Source organism: Notamacropus eugenii, chromosome 7 (assembly GCF_028372415.1).
Source record: "Notamacropus eugenii isolate mMacEug1 chromosome 7, mMacEug1.pri_v2, whole genome shotgun sequence".
Lineage (NCBI taxonomy): Eukaryota > Metazoa > Chordata > Mammalia > Diprotodontia > Macropodidae > Notamacropus > Notamacropus eugenii.
In genome coordinates, this window is record NC_092878.1 from 160,724,013 (window position 1) to 160,748,429 (window position 24,417).

At 38.2% G+C, this 24,417-nt stretch overlaps 1 long non-coding RNA gene across 2 annotated transcripts in view; it reads left to right on the forward strand.

Moving 5' to 3' along the window:
- Positions 1-1,302: 1,302 nt before the first annotated feature.
- LOC140514578 (uncharacterized) overlaps positions 1,303-24,417 on the forward strand; it is a 33,314-nt gene continuing 10,199 nt past the window's right edge. The window contains exons 1-3 of one of the 2 annotated variants that reach the window (XR_011970722.1): positions 1,303-1,469; positions 3,241-3,479; positions 10,001-15,909. This is a non-coding gene — a long non-coding RNA (uncharacterized lncRNA). Of the gene's footprint in view, positions 1,470-3,240; positions 3,480-10,000; positions 15,910-24,417 lie in introns of those variants that run through there. The other variant, XR_011970721.1, reaches the window with a different exon arrangement.

Sequence of the window (24,417 nt, forward strand, 5' to 3'; positions counted from 1 at the left end):
AATGTGCAGTTTTCTCAAAGAGAAAGTGGCCTCCATGTTTCTGGAAAACTAATGGAATTCCCTGGAAGTTTCAACGATGATTCCAACACAATATCCTTGGCAATTAAGACACCCATGAAGAATTCTTTGTGCCAGGATGCTCAATTTAAGTCCTACCCACCCTCAATTCTAATTTTGTGATTGGATAAGAATGTGAAGGGACAGATTTGTGTTAAAAGCCCCTGGCTTTATAACTTCATCTCTAAAATAGGTGTTATTGATGTCAGTCTTTTACCTGTGTGAGCAAGTGATCCTGAAGAAGCCCAGGGGGAAAACAATCTCTAAAATGGCATCAAAAGTTTGGCTCTTGGAGGAGTTGTATCACTACTCTGAGCCTTGGTTTTCTCAGCCATAAACTATGGATCATAAAGGATAACCTATGTATAATAAAGTGAGGAGCAAAAGAAATAATATTTAAAAAGTGTTTTCTAAACAAAGAGTGGCATATCTGTTATTAGCTTCTGTTATTAACTGCTGTTCACCACTGACTAAGACATTGAAAATATAGGAAAACTGGTCCCTGGTCAATGAAATATGACATTTTAATAGAGAGTAGCAGTTATTTTTGCTTTTGTCCTGCATGTTAAGATTCACAGACTGTGTAACACTTTGTTCTATAATCATCTTCTCATTAGCCAATTTGTCATCCAAATCAGAGATCAATCCTTGAAAGACTTAAGACTTTAAAATCTGGAAGTCCCACCCTGGGGTCTCATTTTCTTGATTTGTGAACTCCATGTGTAGCCCCTCCCCATAATGAATAGGCCAGTGCTTTCCACGTGACACTTTACTCCTGAACCAGTTTCTGCTCAGTCACCTGCATATCTAACCTTTGCCCCTCTATTTTTCATCCTATTCCTTCACTTTCTAATTTGGCAACAACAATTAAATCAGTTCTATTAATTCTACTTAAAAAAAAAGAACACACCGATCTTCTCAACTATGGCTCCATTCATCACATCACATCTTTCCAAATGACATTATGCATTGCTGGCCAGTACCCCTCTATATTTTTGTCTCCTTTTATTAGAACATACTTTTTATGGTAGGAACGGTCTTCAGTTTTGTACTTGTATGCCAAGGGCTTAGCATAGTTCTTGGCACACAGTAAACACTTTACAGATGCTTTTTCATTTATTTCATTCTTAATCTTTGATAAGGTTCCACAGTCATGGAAAAGTCTGTATGTAAACAAACATGACTTGAGCGTTTTCTGTATAAATAGCACCATGGAAGACACAGAATGCTGTCCTTCTTCAAGGAAGCCAGAACATATTTGGAGAAGTATATACAGAGACATACCTAACAATATTAGATAGAATAGGAAAAGTGCCAGGGACACAGAGGAGATCAGAAGATGAAAGATAGAAGACTGTAATGGGCAATGAAGGTTTTCAACAGGAATCTATATTTCAATTGATCTTTAAAAGGTAAGCTGGAATCAGATAGCCAAAAAGCAACCAAGATCATATTTCAGATGTGGACATGATATAGTAGGTAAGATGATTATATTACATAAATTGACCTATTTTCTCTATACATGAGTAGTAAGATTGTCATGGGGAGATTGTCATGAGGATTTAGTGGACTTTGGGGAATAAAGCTTGAGTTATTGGTATGGCCACCTTGCCCCTGAGGCATAAAAGACCCTACCTACGGGCAATTGGTGTCGCAGAGATCTTAGGGGAATTCAGAGAACTATATAGGGATTCTGAAGGGAAAGCAATGTTCATATAATCCATCCCCATCATAACATACCTGACAAATAATTGACCTGTTGCCCTACAGGATGCCTTCCTGACCAGGTATTGGCAATTGCTATGATGAACTTGGATCAATTCGCTTAGAATTAATTAAGTGTTAATTATATGCTAGACACAATGCTAAGCACTAGGGAGACAAAGAAGGGCAAAAACAGAACCTTTACCCTCAAGAATCTCACCTTCTGATCGTAGAGACAATATTATGTACATATGTATGGTGTATATATGTATGCATATGTACATACACACCTATATTACATGTGTATATGTGTATAAATATATACATATACGCATATGCGTGTGTGTATACGTACATATAGACATGCACAAATATATATATGTAATTATATACACATACAAGAAATATACAACATAATGGAATACTTGTGGGTTATGAAAAGAGCAAAGGTATGGTCATGTTTAAATGACTGAGGTAGAGTGGAGGAATAAGGCATGGGAATGAAGAAGGAATGTTTAGGGGCAATCTGAATCTAGAGAAGCCTGTGCTTAGGAAGATGAGAAACTATAAGAGTGGAAATCAGAGGCAGATTACAGAAGGCTTTGAGTGCCTACAATTAGGTATAGAAAGGTCCATAAGGGCAAAGATACTATCTTATCTAAGCTTTATCATTTCTCCTCTTTGTGTCACAATGACCTGCATACAGTAAGTGCTTAATAAATATAAGTTGAATAGACTAAGTCAGTTATAGTTGGAAGATTTGGGAAGTTGAGTGACATAAAGAATTGGGTGCTCTCAGACATCATTGAATCCCACCCATATCTGAACTAGAATCCTGTCTCCAATATCCTTGATAAATGGTCATTCGACTTCTTAAAAAGCTTGAGTGAGGAGAAATCCACTACCTCCCAAGGCAGCTCACCTTACTTTTGAATACCCTACATTTCCTTTTGTCACTCATAAATTTCTCTCCATGATTCCACCAATTGATCCTGGTTTTGCCCAATGGGGTCAAGCAGAAAAGCTTCAGTCCCTATTCCATGAGTCAACCCTTCAGATACATGAAGATATCTATCATGTTCCCTGTCAGTTTTCTCTCCAGGATAAACATTGAGTTCCTCCCTTCAGCTGTGGAATTTATCCTCTTGGGTTTGATTCTTGGCCTGGCTGAGTAGTATCATATTCACATTTATGGAAAGATATAATGTTTACAAAACACTTTCCTCACAACTGTCATGCTGATAGTACAAGTATGATAGAGTCTTTTTTTACACATGAGTGAAATGAGACTATGAGTTTTTGTGATTTGCCCATTGTCAGATAGCGAGTAAATGTCAAAGCAAGGATTTTAACTAATAGTCACTCTTCTTTTTCCCCTGGTATGCTGCTAGCTTGACAGCTTGACATCAGTGGACCATTCTGAGTTATGTCTGATTACTTTCAACAGAATATTATTTATGTCATTATTTCTTTCTCCAGAGTTAAAATGGACCCATGATGGCTCAAGAGCATCTGCAGTAGATTATCAAAGTTGGCTAATTTTCTGGAAAAAGTATCAGTGACATTACTGAGGTAATATATCAACAGAAAAGGAAGTTAACTGAGACTGACACAACAGATGGACATTTCCAGTGTCACACTGGTGTCTTTGAGAAATTAAAAGAAACTGAGGAAGAAAGACCTCCAGCACCTTGGATAGACCTGTTGGTCAAGATAAGGTAAGTCAACAAGTATTAAGAACTCACTATGTGCCAGACACAGGAGGGAAAGAAATAAGAAACAATAATCTTTGTTCTCTGAGTTCACATTCTAATAGAGGAGTCAGTAACTATGTACAAATAAGATATAGAAAGAGTAAAATGGACATAATCTCAAAGAGAAGGGTTAAATTCAGGAAACCTGGAAAGGAATTCTTCCAGAAGGTAAAACTTTCTATGGAACTTAAAGGAAGCCAGGGAAGCCTGGGGACATAGATGAAGACGCCATACTAGGCATGGGCATAGTCAGTGAAAATTCCTAGAGTCAGGAGACAGAGAATCCTGTATGAGAATGAGCAAAGAAGTCGGTGTAAATGGATCATTGATTCTGTGATGAGCAGTAAGGTATAAAAACAATGGAAGCATTGGAAAAGGAAAAAGCTATGAAGAACTTTAAAAGTCAAATATCAGATTTATATTTGACCATGGAATAATGGAGAACTACTGGACATTGTTGAATAGGAACAAGAGTGTGTGTGACATTTTCAGACTTGTGCTTTAGGAAAATCAATTTGCCAGCTCAGTGGAAGATGAATTGGAGTGAGGAGGAGATTTGAGGCTGACCCCAAACAAGAGTCAATTGACATAAGGCAGACATGAAGTAATGAGGGCCTGGACTGGGATGGCAGCAGTGTTAGAAGAGAGAATGTGACATATGTGTGAGACATCATAAAGATAGAAACAACAGGGCTTGGCGAACAGATTGGATATTAAAGGTGTGTGAGAGTGAAGGATGATGACTTGGTGACAAGCCTGGGTAATGTTGCTACCCTCAAAAGATGATGCTAATCTCAAAAATAATAAGGAAGTTAGAAAGGAGGATTTGGGGAAAAATGATAATGAATTCAGTTTTGGACACGTTGAGTTAAAGATGTCCACAAGACATGTTTTATGAAGAATTTATAGGGAAACATGACCCATGATTATGCATAAGGAGAAGGGATGAAGGAAAGTTATAATCTGCACCACTAGAGAGAGTCCTGAGTGCCAACATTCTAATAGGACACCATTGAAAACTGACTCTAGAAGACTAACCACTGCCACTGTTCTCTCTTCTGGAGCATAATGCTGTCTTGGTGCTACACTTTGTTAGCTTCTGGAAGGACATGTTAACTTTTTGGATCAGGTTTATTTTTTCCTCTAAGATGTGTTATTGGATGTCATGATCCCTAATAGCAGTAAATTCTGATGACAAATTGAGTGTACCTGGAGCTTATCAAAACCCTACTAAAGTAAAAGAAATTCATCTTGAAGCCTGGCACATAAAGTCCCAGAACAGTTCTCATCTAAAAACAATTCCTTTCTTCCATGGTTGGATTGGTCCTAGTGACTAGGTGACACTGGAGGACTCTTTTATTTTAATTAAATTAGCAAGCAATTATTTTCCCTCTCCTCTGAGGTCTTTCCCTCACTGGGTGGGAGGGGAGGGAACTGAAAAACAAAGAAAAAAACAAAACTTTTGTAACAAATAGACATTGTGAAGAAAGACAAATGTCCACCTTGGCTATACCCAAAATTAGGCATCTTTAGTCCATCACTTTGTCAGGAGGTGTCCAACATTCTTTATCATTGAACCTCTAGAGTTGTGGACAAACCAACACTCCTCCCTTGACAGAAATGTTTGCTCATTGCTGTAGATGAAAAATGGTTTTCCTGAGATCTAAAGATGAAGGGTATTTCCCTCCTGAATCCTTAAAGTGGGCTGCATTTCCCTCAATATCTGCTTTATAAAGAGATTATTGTGGTGAAAGTTGGTTGCACAAAAGATCAATGATTTGATCAAATTTATTTTTGTTTTAGTTTCACCAAATATAATTTCAAAATTGTTTACAAGAAATCTGAACATGTACTAATTCATCTGGTTGTCAAGAATCTTGGGGATGAGTAATACACTCAAAGTAGCCAAATAATTATTCAAAGAATGTTTAATTAATGCTTTTTGCACCATTTACTTTCAAATATACTCCCATCAAGTATTTTTTTCCGCTTGTAACAAAGAAATAAAGTCTAACAACACCATAACCACATTTGACAGATTAGGCAACCTTCTCTGCCCATAGTCCCCTACCTCTGCAAAACAAGGACTTAGGTGCATTTCCTCACCTCTTACTCAAGGTCACTTGGACATTATGATATATCAGTTTTTTGGATCCATTAGAGTCAGCACGGCATGATGGCCTTAGCGCTAAGAAGACCTGGACTCAAATACCATCTCTGAATAGATAGCTGAGTCATCCAGGTGAAAAACACTTAACCTCTTAGCGCTCTGGGTAACTTTCTAAGACTTTAAATTACACAGCAAATGCCTTCCTATATGGGTGAAGGGATGGACCTCTTCTAGACCCTATCTCTCATTTTACATTCATTTTGGAGTTCTTTTAATTTACACATGAAGGAAAATGTCATTGTGTATATGTTTTACCCATATCTTGAATGCTCTTAGTCTTGCCCAACATGGTCTATAAGATGTGATACTGATTACTGCCAATCCTTTCTTTCTTTTTTTCTTTGTTTATTTCCTTCCTTCGTTTCTTTCTTCCTCTCTCTCTCTCTGTCTTCCTTCATTCCTCCCCTCCTCTGTCCCTCTCTTTCTTTTTGTTTTGAGTATGGGAGAAAGAGAGTGGGTGGTTCCATTGGCTGATTCTTTAAAGTTAGATTCTTGCCTTTGATCATATGTCAAGCCTCCCTTCATCTCACTTCAAAGATGACAAGAGGTATGGCTGAAATAGAGGTCTAGAGATATTGACAACAAAAGTGGGGCATCCTTTATCACCTCCCTCTCAGTAAGTGAGTTGATTGAATGAATAGGCATCCATTCAAATTGACTGACACTCAGAAATTGAATTTGGGACCTGCATGTTTCTACACAGCTCTTCTTAGAGGGCACCTGAGTGTAAGATCAATTACAAATTTGGGACATGAAAGTAAGATCATTTCAGTTATTGAGCAATTCTCAGCAGTGGTTACATGAGGTGACTGGTCTCCTTTCTGATTCCTCCCTCTGTCCTTCATTGCCCCCTGCTCCAGAGTGTTGATATCTCCATTCCAAAGCTCTGACTTGGTATCAGAACAACTTTGAAAATGCAGTTTGTTTGTTTGTTTGTTTCTCCAACACCCCTACCAAGCTCTCTCTACAGGTATATCCAGATATGTGTTTCTACTTCCTCAGAAAAATTTTGCAGCTATTCTTTTTCTTCTATGTGTCTCTGAACAAAGCTGCTATTCCAGACTCAGGCTACTCCAGGGTTGTGAGGGTACTCTCTGTCTTAGAAGACAGACCCTGCTATCTGACCTCTGTACTTCATCTTTAGACAAGGATGGATTGAAAAACATGTGAAAGCAGATGGGAATAGAAATTGGGACAGAGGAAGAGAAAGGGAGAGATAGAAAGCCCAGCCTGGTTTCCAAAGAACTTAAACACTGTTTGGTTTGGCTTCAAGACATGGAGTTTCAGCAACAGGAAATGTCACCTCATTAGAGCTATCCGTGGGCCCTCTCTTATGAGATCAGTCAGACCCCTGGGCAAAGGTCCAGGATTGCATGGGGTTGTGGGTGGGGGTGGGGAGAAGGATGAGTCCCATATGAATGTCTAGATTTCATTTTGAAGACAGGCAAGTTTATTTGGCTGGTAAACTTGGCAGCCTGTTAAGAGAATTACTTTCATTGCCCTGGTAGGGGTGAGAGGATGCATGCAGGAAACTTCCCAATACAGATGCCAGTTTTTAATACCAGTGATTATCTTCAACACGGCTGAGCTGGTACTGTTGGGGAGCTAGATTCAACCTGTGTGAGGGCTTGCAGCAACCTTGCCCAAAATAGCAACTGCCAGTTGAAACTGGCACAGGTGTAGACATAAGGGAAACAAGGCCTCCTGTCAAAGTCATTCAGGGCACCTCCCGGAGGGCGTGTTGCTTCCTGTGTTCCACTTAGCATCTCAGACACACCTGGGAAAAGTGCCACACTCATCTCCCAAAATGGGCAGTCCTTTGCTTTTCTCATATTGCTGTCCATGCAAAGCTTTTCTTCCTAATGAGTCTGCTCCCTTCTTCCTGAAAGTAGGGTTTCTTTTGAAGCAGCTACAGCATCCAGAGGAATTCAGTTTCTTCTTTACCTTAGGGAAAAGAGAAGACAACCTAAGAAAGAGCTTCTTAACCGGAGATCCACAAGCACTAAAAAAAACAGATAGCCTCATTTCCACATCACTGAATTCCTTTGAAATTCTGTGTTTCAATTAATGCATCTAAAACCATGATTCTGAGAAGGGGCCCATTGAGTTCACCATACTTCCAAATGGATCCATGAGATACAAAAAGTTAAGGCCCCCTGAATTAAATTCAACTATGACCTATCAAACAGCTCTGTGCTGTATTCATTCAGTAGGACGAGAAACCCCTGAGCTAGGGGGTTATGTATAGTGCAGCATAAATCATGTTGTTTAGCTTGTTATAAAGTTGTGGGATTTATTCACACACACAATTAGTAACCTTATGAATCAGGCTTCAAAAATTCATTGTTTTCTCTAGATATATGTTTTCAGATGAACCCAGAAACCTCCCCTTTGTTTAGACCATCCCTCAACGTCTTTCACCAGGACTATTGCAATGGTATCCCTCCTTCTAGTTTCTCTCCCTTCTGCAGGCTATCCTTCATACACTTGCCAAAATAATCTTCCTTATTTACATGTCTGACCATGTTGTTCTCCCACTCTTGAATGCCTAGGGGCTTACTATTACCTCTAGGATAAAGTACAAATTCCTTAGTTCAACATTTAAAGACTTATACACTGTGACACTTAGGGGCAGCTATGTGACGTTACAGTGGCTAGAGTGGCAGACTCCAAGTCAGAAAGACTCATGTTCCTGAGTTCAAATATATCCTTAGACACTGACTAGCTATGTGACCCTGGGCAAGTCACTTAACCCTGTTTGTCTTACTTTCCTCATCTGTGAAGTGAACTGGAGAAGGAAATGACCAACTATCCCAGTATCTTTGCCAAGAAAACTCCAAATTGGGTCATGAAGAGTCAAACATAATTGAAAACTGACTGAACAACAACAACACTGTTGTCCTAGCCTTTCTCTCCAGATCTATTTTTGCATGATACTCCCATGCTTATGTTCTGTATACCAATCACACTGACCTTTTGAATATTTCCTTGAATGTGGCATTCTTATTTTATGCCTATAGAAAGGCCAGCAAACATGGCAAGAATATGTCTTCTCACCTTATTTTCCTTAAAGGGTCAACTTAAGTGCCACCTTCTGTGGGAAACTTAAGTGATCAGCTTAGTTGCTAGAGCTCTTTCTTTTTCTATGTATTTATTTACTTAAATGTTACATAACCTAATGGGTTAAAAGCTTCTTGAGGGCAAACACTGATTTCATTTGTGTCTTTGTATCCATGAAATATCACAGAATACTGTGCACATAGTAGGTGTTTCATAAACAACTGTTGAATGAGTATATGAACAAATAGCAATCAGTATTTATCATTTTCTGTTTATTTTAAACAATGTTGATTTACAAGTGCTGTTTTTTTTATTTCAAATTTCACTCTCATTGATAAGTTTGATCCTCAGAGAAAGGCTGCATCTCTCCCTCAGTGTCCTAGGGATATCCCAGAGTACTTTAGGATGCCTTCTCTAAAGCTATCAACTTTGAGGGGAGCCAAGATGGTAGAGTAGAAAGATGTACCTACTCTAGCTCTTCCCCCACACCCCATTAAATACCCATAAAAAATGACTCTAAACAAATTCTAGAGCAACAAAAGTCACAAAATAACAGTGTGAAAGAGATTTTCAGCCCAAGGTACCCTGGAAGGCCAAAAAGAAAAGTCTGTCACACAGGGCATGGAGTGGAGTGCAGCCCATGGAGCCCAGCTCAGGCTCAGCTGCCCAGCCCCAGGAGGAACAGGACTGGAGCTGGTGTGGGGGCGAAATCCCCAGCACCAACAGTGATTCCCAGATCCCTCAATCTGCAAATGCCAAAGATACCTTCAAAGGTCAGTGAGAAAACTTCTTCACCTGGGTGAGAAGGGAGTAAGATCCTCCCCTAGCCCCAGCCCCAGACAGCATGGCAGCAGCAGCAGCATCCATTTTTGGAGCCCTCTGCCTAAAGCCCCTGGCAGAACTGAGCCACTGATTTGGGTCTCAACCCTGCATGGTGACCCTGGGGTGAGGAAGAGTACTGGCATGGTGGAGCTGATAGAGGCTCTGGAAAGGGAATTCTACTTGCAGATCCTGGACAAAAAAAGCTTTGGTAGCTCTCAGACCAGAGCACAGGCCAGGAAAGGAATAAACTGTTCTTCCTTGATTGTGCCATGTTGCAGGAACTGAGAACTTACAGGTCCCAAAGTATACCCTCCTCTTGACAAAGGACTCAAAAGTCAAGTAATTGGCTGGGAAAATGTCCAAAAAAGGGGAAAGAATAAGGCTATAGAAGGCTACTTTCTTGGTGAACAGATATTTTCTTCTATCCTTTCAGATGAAGACATAAAAGTCAAGGTTTCTGCATCCAAAACTTCCTAAATAAATAAGCACTGGTCTCAGGTCATGGAAGAGCTCAAAATGGATTTTGAAAATCCAGTAAGAGAGGTGGAGGAGAAATTGGGAAGAGAAATGAGAGCAATGCAAGAAAATCATGAAAAGTGAGTCAATAGCTTGCTAAAGGAGACTCAAAAAATGCTGAAAAAAGTAATACCTTTAAAAATAGACTAAGTCAAATGACAAAAGAGGCCCAAAAACCCAATGAGAAGAATGCTTTAAAAAGCAAAATCAGCCAAATGGAAAAGGAGGTTCAAAAGCTCACTGAAGGAAATAGTTCTTTAAAAATTAGAATGGAGCAGATGGAAGCTAATAACTTTATGAGAAACCAAGAAATTACAAAACAAAACCAAAACAATGAAAAGATAGAAGATGGTGAAATATCTCATTGGAAAAAGAATTGACCTGGAAAATAGATCCAGGAGAGATCATTTAAAAATTATGGAACTACCTGAAAGCCATAATCAAAAAAAGAGCCTAGACATCATTTTTCATGAAATTATCAAGGAGGGCTACCCTGATCTGGAACCAGAGGGTAAAAGAAATTTTGAAAGAATCCACTGGTCACTTCCTGAAAGAGATCCAAAAATAAAAAAAAAAAACTCCTAGGAATGTTGTAGCTAAGTTCCAGAGTTCCCAGGTCAAGGAGTGGATATTGCAAGCAGCCAAAAAGAAACAATTCAAGTATTGTGGAAATATAATCAGGATAACACAGGATCTGGAAGCTTCTACACTGAAGGATCGAAGAGCTTGGGATGTGGTATTCCAGAAGTCAAAGGAACTAGGATTAAAACCAAGAATCACCTACCTAGCAAATCTGAGTACAATACTTCAGGGGAAAAAAAGGTCATTCGATGAAATAGAGGCCTTTCAAGCCTTCTCAATGAAAAAACCAGAGCTGAATAGAAAATTTGACTTTCAAACACAAGAATCAAGAGAAGCATGAAAAGCTAAACAGGAAAGAGAAACCATAAAGGACTTACTAAAGTTGAACTGTTTACATTCCTACTTGGAAAGATAATATTTGTAACTCTTGAAGCTTTTCTCAGTATTTGGGGAGTTGCAGGGATTATACATACGTGTGTGTGTGTGTGTGTGTGTGTGTGTGTGTGTGTGTGTGTGTGTGTAGACAGAGGACACAGAGTGAGTTAATTACGAAGAGATGATAACTAAAAAAATAAAATTAAGGGGTAAGAGAGGATATGGTGCAAGGAGAAATGAAAAAACAGAATGAGGCAAATTATCTCTCATTAAAGAGGCAAGACAAAGCTTTTTCAATGGAGGGGAAAAGGAGGCAGTTGAGAAGGAAAAAGTGAAGCTTACTCTCATCTCATTTGGCTTAAGGAGGGAATAATTTGGTATGAAACTCTGTCTTACACTACAGGAAAGTAGGAGAGAAAGTGATAAGTGGAGTGGAGAATGATAGAAGGGAGGGCAAATGGAAGGAGAGAGTAATAAGAAGTAATCACTTTAGGGGAAAGACAAGGTCTAAAGAGAGAATAGAATAAATGGGGGACAGGGTAGGATGGAAGGAAATATAATTAGTCTTTCATAACATGACTATTTTGGAAGTCTCTTGCAAAACTACACACATATAGCCTATATTGATTTGTTTGCCTTCTCAGTGGGGATGGGTGGGGAGGGAGGAAGACAGAGAAGTTGGAACTCAAAGTATAAGGAATGAATGTTCAGAATTGTTTTTGCATGCAACTGAGAAATAAGAAATATGCATAATGGGTTATAGAAATTTATCTTGCCCTTCAGGAAAAGAGAAGATGAGAATAAGGGAAGGGAGGAGTGTGATAGAAGAGAGAGCATATTGGGGGAATGGGTAATCACAATGCAGTGTTTTGGGGTGTGAGAAGGGAGAGATGGGAAGAAAATATGGAACTCAAAATCTTGTGGAAGTGAATGTTGAAAACTAAAAATAAGTAAATTTAACAAAAACAAAACTATCAGCTTGAGTCATTACTCTTGCTAGTGATCAGTGCCCCAATATCATTTAACACATGAACATCATTTTTTTTACAGAAGTACATTTACTAAGAAGATATATTAAGAACAGATGTATAATTATTTCCCATGAATCAGGGACACACTCTCCCCTCTCTCACCTCAATACTTGGGAAGGGTAGGGTCAACTTGAAAGCTCTTACTTTGAATATCCACTCCATCAAGTTCATATCTGATCTCAGCAAAACTGCTGCATGAGTTTCACATTTAGCTACTTCTACTCCTCAGGGCTGTTCTAGTACCTTAGCTCTTAGAAAACTCTGGCCTAGACTGCCCCATTGGACCTAGGATGGTTTATTTTTTGACCTTCTGAACTTCACAAGGTCATGGTTATCTCCAAAATTTCTTCCCTTAAAATTGGGAAAAAATCAAAAAGGGGAGGCACGTGTGTATTCATGGCTATGTGTAGACCTGGGTAGGGAGATTAAAGCCCACTCAAGTTCTGTCTCCCCACCCAAAGGTTTACAGCATGACTTCTTTCAATCAGGCTGAAGAAGGAAAAGAGGCTAAATCATTGTAAGTATTCTCAGCTTTGATTCAAAGCCAATAAAAAAATTTCTCTGCTTCATGTGGTAATTAAACTGTTAACATCTGCATATTTCTATATGGAAATTTCCTCAGACAGAGAACATGGCACAAGATTATAATGACTAGAATCTCATTGGCCAATTACGGTCCTCTGTTAGAATAATATCAATACACTCCCTCTAAATGAGTCATTCATTCAATGCCATTACAAAATATGTGGCATTATGTTCTTAGGCATCAAGTAGAAAAAAAAACAAGATTCCCCCATTTCCCAAAATTTTCTTTTGAACTCTACTATGTTCATCATCATCATCCTTCCTTCTCCTTGGTTCTGACTCATTTCTTAATTACCCATTTTTTGAAGGTTATTGAAGGTTACCCAGGCAGGTTAACTCATGCAGAAGCCCATAAGGCACTTCTGGATAAAAACAGAAGGCAAAGTTGTTTGTGATTAAATATAGTTTGTGATTGAAATTTCATCTCAGCTGTATTCCAAAAGTTCCTCAAGTTCTGGAAAACCATGATCAAATTCTATAATATGACTCAATTCCTCAACCATTTTACAGATAAGGAAACTGAGGTCTATCCTTTTCATTCATTCATCTATTCATTCATTCAACCAGCATTTATTAAGCAACAGCTATATCCCAGGCACTGTGGTAGATGATGTGGACATAAAGAAAAAAATCTCTTGTCCTCCCAGAGCTTATATTCCATTTGAAGAAAACAAACTCTAGTAGTGTACACAGAAAAGTAAAAACAATATATACATATATATATATATATACATATATATATATACATATATATATAATAAATTCAGAGGTGAGAAAGGGAACACAGAGACAACAGGGAAGAGTATAATAGGTTTCCTATAGAAAATGGAGCTATAAATTCTGTGAGCTGCATGTGAGTGTGAAGTGCAGTTCATGAATGGGAAACAGATTGGACAAAGACATAGAGAAGACAGATAAAATGTGTGTAGAGGGAACAGCAAGGAAACCAGTTTGGCTGTACTTAGAATGAATGAAACAAACAAAAATGAAATGCTTGGGAATGTATTGTACCTTCCCTCTGACGATATTCCCAATTTATCCTGTACATATCTTGTTTGTTGAGTTATTTTCATTTTTTCTCCCCTATTGGGCTATGAAATTCCTGACATCTGAGATGGTTTTTTGTTTTACTTTGTATCCTCTGTGTTTATCACAGTGCAGGCATTTAATAAATTCTTCCTAACTGCCATATTATTTCAGAGTCACATTTTTTAGTTGTGTCAGCTAGCTGCAATGGGGTTCTGGAACCTGCAAAGTATAATCCTGGAGGGTAACAAGGAGACAGTGCCCTAGATCAGATGACTTTGGGCCCATTGGAACTATTCTCCTGAGACACCCAGTGATTCATGAAAAACACAGAACTCAGTTTCAAGAGAATTCAGCATCAGAACTCAAGATAACACAAACCATTTCCATACAAAGCCATGGCATTTCCTCTAAAAATGCAGAAAGTCTGACCTTAACACAATGTCCCAATTCAAGAAGTAATACTGAAGAAGGAGTAAATGTCCAAAAAGCAAAAATCAAAGACACCCACCCTTGATAAAGAACTATTATGATACCAGGGTGTATAAGATACAAATGCAAAAGAGAATGATTATAAACCAAATAAAATCTCAAAGAGCTTATCTAGACAGTCAACTAAAATTTCTATAGGAAGAAAAGTTTTAAAAAATAATTTAAAGAGGTATTATAAATTAAATGGGAGCTGTAAACAAAAGAATTGGATAAGAAATGAGAGTGCTAGGGGAAAGATTTGGAAGGAGAATTTTGCACATGAAGTACATAATTTTACCCAAGTAACAAACTTCTTGGAAACTAAAATGAACCAACTGGAAATTAGTTACTTCTTTACTGAAAAATATTTAAATACAGTCAAAAACTGGAAAAAATGAGAAGATATTATATAGTATGAGATATGTTAGTATCTTACATCAGATACAAATGTCCAGAAAGAAGTAAAAGATAGATGATTTACGAATCAAGGACTATCTGCAATCCATGATATAAACAAAAAGAGCCTTGATGTCACATTTCAAGAAATGATAAAAGAAAACTGTCCACATCTCTTAGAAATAGAGGGGAAAGTAAATTAGATGCATCACTAGTTTACCTGAAACAAAACCACAAAATGAAAATTCCCTGCAACATCATAGTCAAAATTCAGAGTTCCTGGGTCAAAGAATAATTACTGCAGCCATTATAAAAAATAAAAGTTCAAATACAAAGGAGTCAGGATCACTTACAATTTAGCAGCTACCAGTATACAGGAGAGGAGTTTGTAATACTATAATCCAATAAACACAGTTTCTAAGCTTCTACCTAAGTATAACTTGTGCAGAAAAATTGAATATAATCCTTCAAGAGGAAAATTGAGATTAATGAAATAGAGTACTTCTAAGTATTCATAATGAAAATACTAGATCTGAGTAAAATGTTTGAAACATAATCACAAGTAGGAGTGGAGTCAAGATGGCAACTTAGAAGGTTGGAAGAAGAGGTCTATGACACTGGAGTGGGACCTGGCCAGGAACCCATGTGGTGGCAACACCAATGTGGGACTTGAAGGCAGTGAATGTCTCAGCAACTGTTTTAAGAGCTGTCAAGTCAGTCAATAAGGAGAACTGGGCAACTGGTTAGAAAGAGATTAAGGTAAAATAATACAAATGCCTCCTTGTCATGCTAATGAGAGTTAAAGATCTTCCTTACCCATCAATGGCCTTGCCCATTAAAGGAAGGTTGATTAGGGGAGATTTTTTTATTGCTGTTGTTGGAAGGCCTACACCTTTTATTTAGCCAGATGAGACACTGGGCAGCTGCTGGGGAGCCCCCCTCACTCAGCTTTGAAAACCCAGATTTTGGTGCTTCTCTCTCTAGTAACCATGTATCTTTTGACCTGTGACATATGCATTGCTTACAGTCAGACAGTTGGAAGCCCTGTCTGTTGGTTGATCTTTTTTTCTCTGTTTGTATTTTCTCTGAAGTTCAGGGTGCTGAAACTTGCCCCTGAACTAAGTGAATGATATATGTGCTTTATTGAAGTGATTGTTGACCTCTCAAAAGTTGCTTTCCTTTTAGAAAAGCAGATCTAAAAACCTGTACAGTGGGCCCTCCTGTGTATATTGCGGACCTTGCTATTAGAAAACCATATCACAATTATTGCTTATACTAATAACTTACCACTACTGATGTTATTTTGTAAGCTCCATCAATATCAATTACATTCAATAAATGCAGCCTATTCTTTTGTCTACTTTTTCCAGGAGTTTTCTTTTGTTTTGGTATATTTTAAGTATGTTTATCATTTACACTGACATTTGTCAATCTTCGTCCTCCCTTTTTAACAAGGGAATTTTAATGTATGGAGCTGCCTTGTCTTGCTATCCTGTTTTACACTTTGTTAAAAATGTGTAGGTTCAAGTGGAAGTGACAAAGACATAATTCCTATTACTTTACCGCACAGCTAGTAAAGCTATGGTTGTCTCATTCCGACAAATGGCTGCTTCTCATGGGATGAGGAAGGAAAAACAGAAAATCTCTGTCACAAAAGGTCACTGCTGCTATGATCTTTCTTGGCCACTTTTAGTCTTTTTCTATTACTTTTAGGGGGAGTATCTTTACCTTTTAATTCATCTCTCTTCACCTGTTATCCTAAAGAGAAAAATTGTGACTTCTTAGAGTGAGTTCTGGACTTTCAAATAAGTCCAGTTTTGAATATTATCTCAGAAATATATTAGATGTATAATCCTGGGTAAATCATTATTTTTTTCGGAACTTCTGTTTCCACATCTGTAAAATGATACCTACCTCCTAGGATGATTGTGGGGGTCAAATGAGATGATGTAATAATGTATTTTGCAAATCTATACATACTGTCTCATAGCAGGTAGACAGAATTCAAACAAAATTCCTTGAGGAGGCTTAGATCTGACATATTTTTAGAAAAAATTATTCTCTTTCTACTTTCCCAGTAATTCTATGGTTCTAGAGGGAATAAGAAATGAAGAGGTAGAAAGGAAATCAGAACAGGAGGAATCAGTCTGAAGGGATTGTCCTGTTTTCTTCACCTTCATTGACTTTCAAACTCTTAGAAAGAGTTAGCTACCCTCACTGACTCCAGTTCTGGATAGCGTATTCACTCCTCACCACTCCTCACCTTGTTACAGAAAAAGCTCTTCCCAGAGTCATTAATCCACTTTTTTTTTTTTTACCAGTCCTCGCCCTCTTTAATGTCTCTTCAGTATGTAACACAGTCTATCGATTTCTTCTTCTTGAAGGGCTTCACTTCACTGACTTATCTGAAACTTTAGGACCAATCCCTCATCTGTAAAATGGGGGTAGTAATCACTTGAGTGATTATTCACAGGATTGTTACATCACAGATGAAATAATAGGTGATTAGTTCTGAATAAACATTAAATGAATATATACATACACATGCATTCGTATATATATATATGTATATATGCATAGGTACACACATATAGTTATGTGTATCTATACATATATATGGTGTTCTAAATCTGAGTGCAGTTTTAAGCTACTAATATTTTTAAGGTCTTAAAGCACTAATTGTCACGAATATTAATTAACAGCATCCCCAAAGTGCATCTTAAATTACACAGCTCAACATTGCACTAAACCTTTTGGGACTCCATATATATGTTTGAAGAGTCTATACCTTGAAGGGTGCTGTTATTACTTCTTGTGCACAGTAAGTGCTTTATAAATTATCATGTTACATCTTTCGATAGCTCTCTTCTCCCATAAAAAGGTAACTAAAGTTTGGGATACACATGGTTGTATGGGAATAAGTTATATATTAAATAATGACAGAATCGAGAAATGGCTGGTTCCCTGTTCTGATCTGCTCCTGGACAACTTTTTTGTTGTTGTTTGCGTTATTGTTTACTTTTTACTAGAACCATGAAGTGATCTAACAGCCCTGGCCTTACACTCCAAACGACAATGGTTGGAGAGGGGAGGAAAAGTAGGAGATTGCGGTTAGGGGAAACTAGCTGCTGCTAGGAGACCGGGGAGATGGATGGTTAAAAATCCTGGATTTCATAAGGAGAACTGAAGCTTGACCTGAAACAATAAGTAAGAAAGGACAGAAAGCTGAGTGTCACAGTCATTGTCAGAGCAGATTCCACCAATATTTGAATGAAAGAATCTGAAAGATCAGTAATAGGAATGGACTGAGATAAACAATGTTTTTTCTTTAAAAGCTCCTTATTAAAAAAAAAATAAAATAAAAAACAAACCAAAAAAACTCATTTATTATTTTCATGTTCAAAGGTAAAAGTGAATGAAAGGCTTGTGAGAGTATTAGCATTGATAACATATGAAACATTACATAGTGCAGACACTAAAATTTTGGAACATCTTGTAGAATAAGAAAAAGAACTACCATTAGACAATACTTATAGATTTTCAGAATACATTATTATAACAATCCTGCGAGGTAAGTACTATTTTATAAATAAAGAAACAGAGGTTCAGAAAAAAAATAATTTACCCAGGACTATCCATCTATTTCTGAGGTCATCATGGTCTTTGTCAAGAATGAAGGACATACAATTCCTATGAGTAAAAATAGGAGCTGCCTTTCAGGAATACCCCTTCTATTTTTCCATCCTCTTTTGGGCTCTCTTATCTTTGGAGTAATTTTGACAACATTATCTGACATCTGACAACACATGAGTGAAAACTGTTGGCCTAAATATCTTATCTTGATCAATTCAATCAGTGGATGAGTCATCATGTATCCGTTTAGTAGTTACCATATTCCAGGTGTCAGTTTAGTGGATAGAGTGCTGGGCCTGGAGTCTGGAAAACTTGAGTTTAAATCTGATCTCCAACACTTAGTAGCTGTGTGACCTTGGACAAGTCACTTGACCTCTCCACTGGGGAAAGAAATGGCAAACCACTCCAGTATCTTTGCCAAGAAAACCCATGGACAGTATAGTCCATGAGGTCATGAAAAATAGGACATGACTAAACAACAATTAACAACATGCCAGTTACTGCACTAAACCCTGAAGAAACAAAAGAATTACTCTATACATGTAGGGTATATACAGAGTAAATGGAGGGTAATCTCAGACTTCGTTGTTATGATTCAATCAAGTTCAACTCTTCATGACCTCCTTTGGGGTTTTCTTGACAAAGATACTGGAATAGTTTGCCATTTCCTTCTCCAGTTCACTTTACAGATGAGGAAACTAAAGCAAACAGGGTTAAGTGACTGGCCCAGGGTCACACAGCTAGCCAGTGTCTAAGATCAGATTTCAACTCAGATTTCAGCTAGCTTCCTCTTCAGGGGCAGCCTCAAGGCATTGTGGAGTGAAGTCAGACACTGACCACGCCCAGGTCATCCTCTGCATCCTGGGCCATTCTCAGTGGTCCTGACTTTGCTTTCCACTGGACTTTAATAACTCTGGAAGAGAATGAGGCTAATAATTTTGGACAACCCTGCCTCACTGAAATCCAATTCACAAGCAAGTCAAGACATCACACTGTGATGCCATTGGTGGTCTTTAAAGCAACAACCATCACCACCAAGCATCACTTAGTAGTCTGACTAGTATTTCTCTCTGTCTGTCTTTCTGTCTAGCTAGTTAGTTAACTAGCTAATCTATCTACTTAGATTGAACCTAGCTATTTCACCCAGGTTGTACATACATCAGCTACTCACTTCCCAATCCCACTGCTGATTGGCATAGGAGCTTTGCCCTATTTTATTTGAACCTGGCCTGGTTCATCTCTGCATGGGTAGCCTGGTGGTCCTCCTCTGGTGGTGAGGGTAGAGCTCACTCCGCACTAGAAATAACAATTTCTAGTCCTGACACAAATGTAGCTCAGAACTCTTGACCTCAAGCTACTCATAAGACTATCTCCTCAATAGTAGGGATTACAGTGAGAAGACATAAGAAAAAAATTGCCAAGAATCACATAGGATAAGGTTTGGAGAAGATATAATTTGCATCAGTGGACGAGTGCCTAAATTAATAAAGTCATTAATCTATCAAAGTCCACATAAAGACTAAAATATATTATGGATAAGTAGTATGTAAGCTTTGAAGTTTTCAAACTAAGGGATTTAAGTTATTCTTACGATCCCAGTAATTTGTCTTGGGAAGGACTAGCATTGGTGACTTCCATTCCATCCAAGGCATGTTACTAATAGACTCAGTTCTCCCCAGAGCTGGGAAAAGGGTTAAAGGGAAAGTAAAAAGAGAGGGCACAACCGGGGTCTTCCTTTTATAATGGCTACAAAAATGGAAAGGAAAACAACTCTGAAAAACTGTACTGTGATCAGTGTCATGATAAGTAATGAATTCCTAGGGCTGCTGCTGAAATATTCTTCCTCCCTCTTTGACCATGATCGAGAATTACAGAATAAGATGAATATTGTTAGATATTTCAGATATACCAATATGTGCATTTATTTTGCTTGACCATTCATTTGTTACAAGGTTGAACGATTGTGGAGGACGATAGTAGGAAAGGAGAGGGCAGACTGATGACAATGAGGCACAAAGAAGAAAAGGTTGTAAAGCAATCATTTAAAATATGGAAAAGAAAAAAGCACAGATAGGGCAGTTCTTTTTCGCTTGTTTGTTTTTGTTTCTACAGCTGAGTTAAATTTACCATGTACTTAAAGATCACATAGGATAGAAGTTCATAGTTTCACATATAGTCTTTTTTGTTCATTGGATAGTGAAATGTTCATATATTTTGGTGTCTGTCAAGTTCACAAATAAAAAAAATCAAACACAAATATAACAATGATTGAAAAATGAACATTTCAGAATAGTCTAAACTAATATCTGCAAATGCCCGTATGATTCACCTTCGTTACTAAGACATTCATTGTACAAACATAAAAAAGGAAACTTCAGAATGTTTTCTAAGAAGGCAAGAGAACCACCTGCCTTGGCTCTTTAATGGTTAATTCACTCCCCTTCTCTATAAAGTTAGAGACTTTCTTGACTTGGACACAATGTGAATAATGTTCCCAGTTGTAATAATGCTTTGGGGACTAATCTTTATTTATATTCCCTTTTGTAATACAGGATAAATCTGGCCAGCAGCTGGGAGCGTGGGTGTAACAGGAGGGCCTTCCCAAAGTCCCATTCTTTCCAGATCAGCAGCTTTCTTTTGACCTAAACTAAAGTCTGGCTCATTGAAAGAAAAACATGCCTGCAGGGGAGATACCTCCAGCACAGCCTTCCATCCCTTTGTGTTTTCTCCCCAGATTCTTCCTGATAACAAAAACTGTAATGCAGAAAAGAGGCCAAGAGATTTGTGGAGAAGGATACATTTAATCACAGCTGTTTCCCCACCTCCTGAATTCTGAGAAGCCAATTCCCTTTTCAGAGATACAGAGAGCGGTAGTAGCAAGCAATTTGGGCTCATGATTCAAAATCACATTTTTACATTCCCACATTGATCTGACAGGTGTTGTCTCAAGATCAGGGACTTTGGTAGGAAAGTATTCTTTTGTACTCCTCTCCCCACCCTTTGTGGAAAGCAGAGATTGTTGGGGGTGGGGATGATTTGGGGAAGAAAATAGGAGATTATAATTTAATATTCATGAGTTTTCACTGGTCCCAATACCCCTTTACTCTGCAGAAGTAAACTCTCAGCGTGATCTGTCTTAATGGTCGTTTTTAGTGCCCAATGGTAGATTCCCAAGGGTTGGAGTGGTTGTTGGAGATGAATGTTGGTTGGTGAAGACAAATTCCCAGGAGCCCTGACCAAAAGAATACTTTAATACAGTGTCTGAAATTCTAGTCATTCTCTTTGCCATTTTAAGGAAGAGAACAGAAGCCTTGGGAGAGATGACTATTTCCGGTGGTTCAAGAAGAGAAAGTGCAGGACAAATGGGCAGACCTGGAAGTAGCTGAGATTACTACTGAAGCTGTCAACCCAAGCACAGAATGAGGGGATGGCAAGTCAGAAGAGAGTGGCCATAACTTCTGCTGCTGCTGCTGGACTGCCAAACAACTACAGCCAGCACCACAGGCATCACGAGCTGGGGGAGATAGGAAAACAGGATGCTGTGCTAACTTAAAATCACAGTGTGATTGGTCACCAGGGCTGAGCAGAAGGCAGGTGGAGCCAACACCCTGAGGGCCATCTCTATAATCCTGCTACAGTACTATCGGTGATTTCTCACTCCGTACCCCTGGCTCCTTTTCCTCTCCTGACTTCCTAAGGCACAGATGAACTATCATTCATTGAGTCATTCCTGAACTGGTATGGGTGCATCTGGAGCTTGTACTCATTCACCATTGGTACAGATCATCCTTAGAGTTGCTGTTCCAAAGCTGAGAGAATAACTGCTACAGGGCCTGGGAAGATGAATTCTGAAAGACTGGTGTGGGGAGTGTCATTTGTAGAGGGGAAAAGTGGAGCCACCATGGGGCAGATGGCAAGATGGAATGTCCAAGTGGGTGAATAAGTGAATGATGAATGGATGGTTGAATGAATGAATGACTAAATAATAAAGAAGATAAGTGATTGCTATGTGCAAAGCACTATGCTCACACCTTATGGTACAAATAGAAAAGATAGTCACTGCTATGAAACAGTTCTTATCCTAATAGGGGAATACAACACATATAGGTTTCAGTAGCACATCAGATGGAAAGGTCTACCCTTTATAAAAAATGCAGTGGCAAAAATAAAAGGTGGTATATCCTCATAAATGTAGTTTTCGTAGATAAAACTATATCCATTTTCAATGTCAAACCATTGGGAAGTGGTAAGGATTTTGGTAATGAGGAGCTTCTTTTCCAGGTCTTCCTTAGCTATGGCTACTAAGCAGGTGGTGATGGTTGTTTCGTTCATCATCCTTTGGTTGCAAAGAGGACCAGTGACATCCAGTGTACGGTTTCGACTTGCTTATGAGTTGGATTTAAGTGAGGCAGAGCTATGCGAAATCATCAGCCTTACTCTCTTTCCCAGAGTCATTGAAGTCTAGGGGCAAGACAAAAGCAAAGACCACTGGCAATGGCCCAGGATGCAGAGGATGACCTTGGCATGTTCAGTGCCTGACCACTCCACAATGCCTTCAGGTTGCCCTTGAAGAGGAAGCTAGCTCCCAGCTTGCTTCTCTATAGGATTTGTTTCCCTAGAGTATAATTTAAGGGGATGAGCTGGAAATTCAACTAGTGGTCTGGGGAACATTGCTCTTCCCCAGGCTTCTTGGATTCAGGGTCACGGATTGTATTTACCTGAATCTGAAAGAAAAGGATTGGTTAGCATTGTGGTGATGATTTGATTCACCTGTTTCTCCCTCGATTCCTTGTAGCTTCAGTTATGCTGGCTTGCCTGCTCTTTGGTGGCAACTGGCTGGCAGTTGCTGTTAGTATTAGTGTTGGAGAGGATGGAGGGCTCCATTTTCCTCAGGGGTTACTCCAATAGATGAAGGCTACATAAGTGAGCGTTTCAGCAGAAGGGGTGAAGGAACTGCTATTCCTTGCCCTGTTGGGCTCAGGGGCCTGAGCCATCTCCAGTACTATTTAAAAGGAGATTGTGGTTGTAAAATGTGATGGTTAGGAGGCAAAGAAACAAAGGTTATAAATGTTTTACTCTTTTATTTGGTAGGAAAGTTTCAGGTAGTCCCTCACTGCAAGTCAGGTGTATGTGTTAGCACATATATATGAATGTATTTTGTATATGTGTATATTGTAAAAATATTCCATTTATATACCACACATGTACATAAACATACATGTATACATACATGTGCATATATACATGTGTGTGCATGAACATACTTACATGTGAACATACAATAATTATTATGAACTAATCCTACTATGCCTCTTTTTACATTTTTTAAAGCATAAAGGGTTAATGGACTTTCACTGATAATGGGCTTTCAATGACTTTGTATGTGGCAGTGTTTTATACATAAAATATGCACAAAATAAAGTATAAATGAATTAAATATTTTAGTTCTTAATATATGCTAATTATTGTAAAGCAGGGGATACAAATATTATATTGTGATGATATTAAATGTAAAGTTGTTCTGGACATACACTAGGAGGGGTTGGGACCAGCTAGATATAGAGGACCTTAATAGACACTCACCGATTAGACCATGTTTGGGGTCCAAAGAGTTAAGACCCTGGGAAAATAATAGGAAGATGGTGCCTGTGCATGTGTGTATCTATGTCTAATTATATTAATTACTTATCCAAAGTTGAACTACATCTGAATGCCTGGTGTAAATACAATTTTATCTTAGTTAAAGATGGAGAATAGGTATACATATACATATGTACATACAGTATTTTATTTTAAAATTTTCAAACAATATTCATTATTGATATTGACCTGTAGTTTTCTTTCTTTGTTTCATCTTTTTTTCTGGTATGAGTATTAGAATTATATTTGTCATTTTATAGATTGTGATAGTGTTTTCTTTCTCCTTTTTTATTTTGAGAATGAGTGTATTGGTTTCCATTACTCTATAACAGTTTGGTAGAATTTGCTCATAAGTACGTATGGCCCAGGGTTTCCCCACCTTTTTAGTGTCTCTTTTCTAGATAATTATATAACTTTTTTTTTTCTATTCCCTCTTTCAAGATTTTTTTCTTCTTTCCTCCTTATTTCTCTTTTTAAAGGTATATTTTGAGTTTAATTTTCTGATTCACAGGTCATACATAGCCTTTCATTCATTCTTTCAGTGCAATTTCTCTATCCCTCTTAGAGTAGCAACTTTGAAGTCTCATTCTATGCA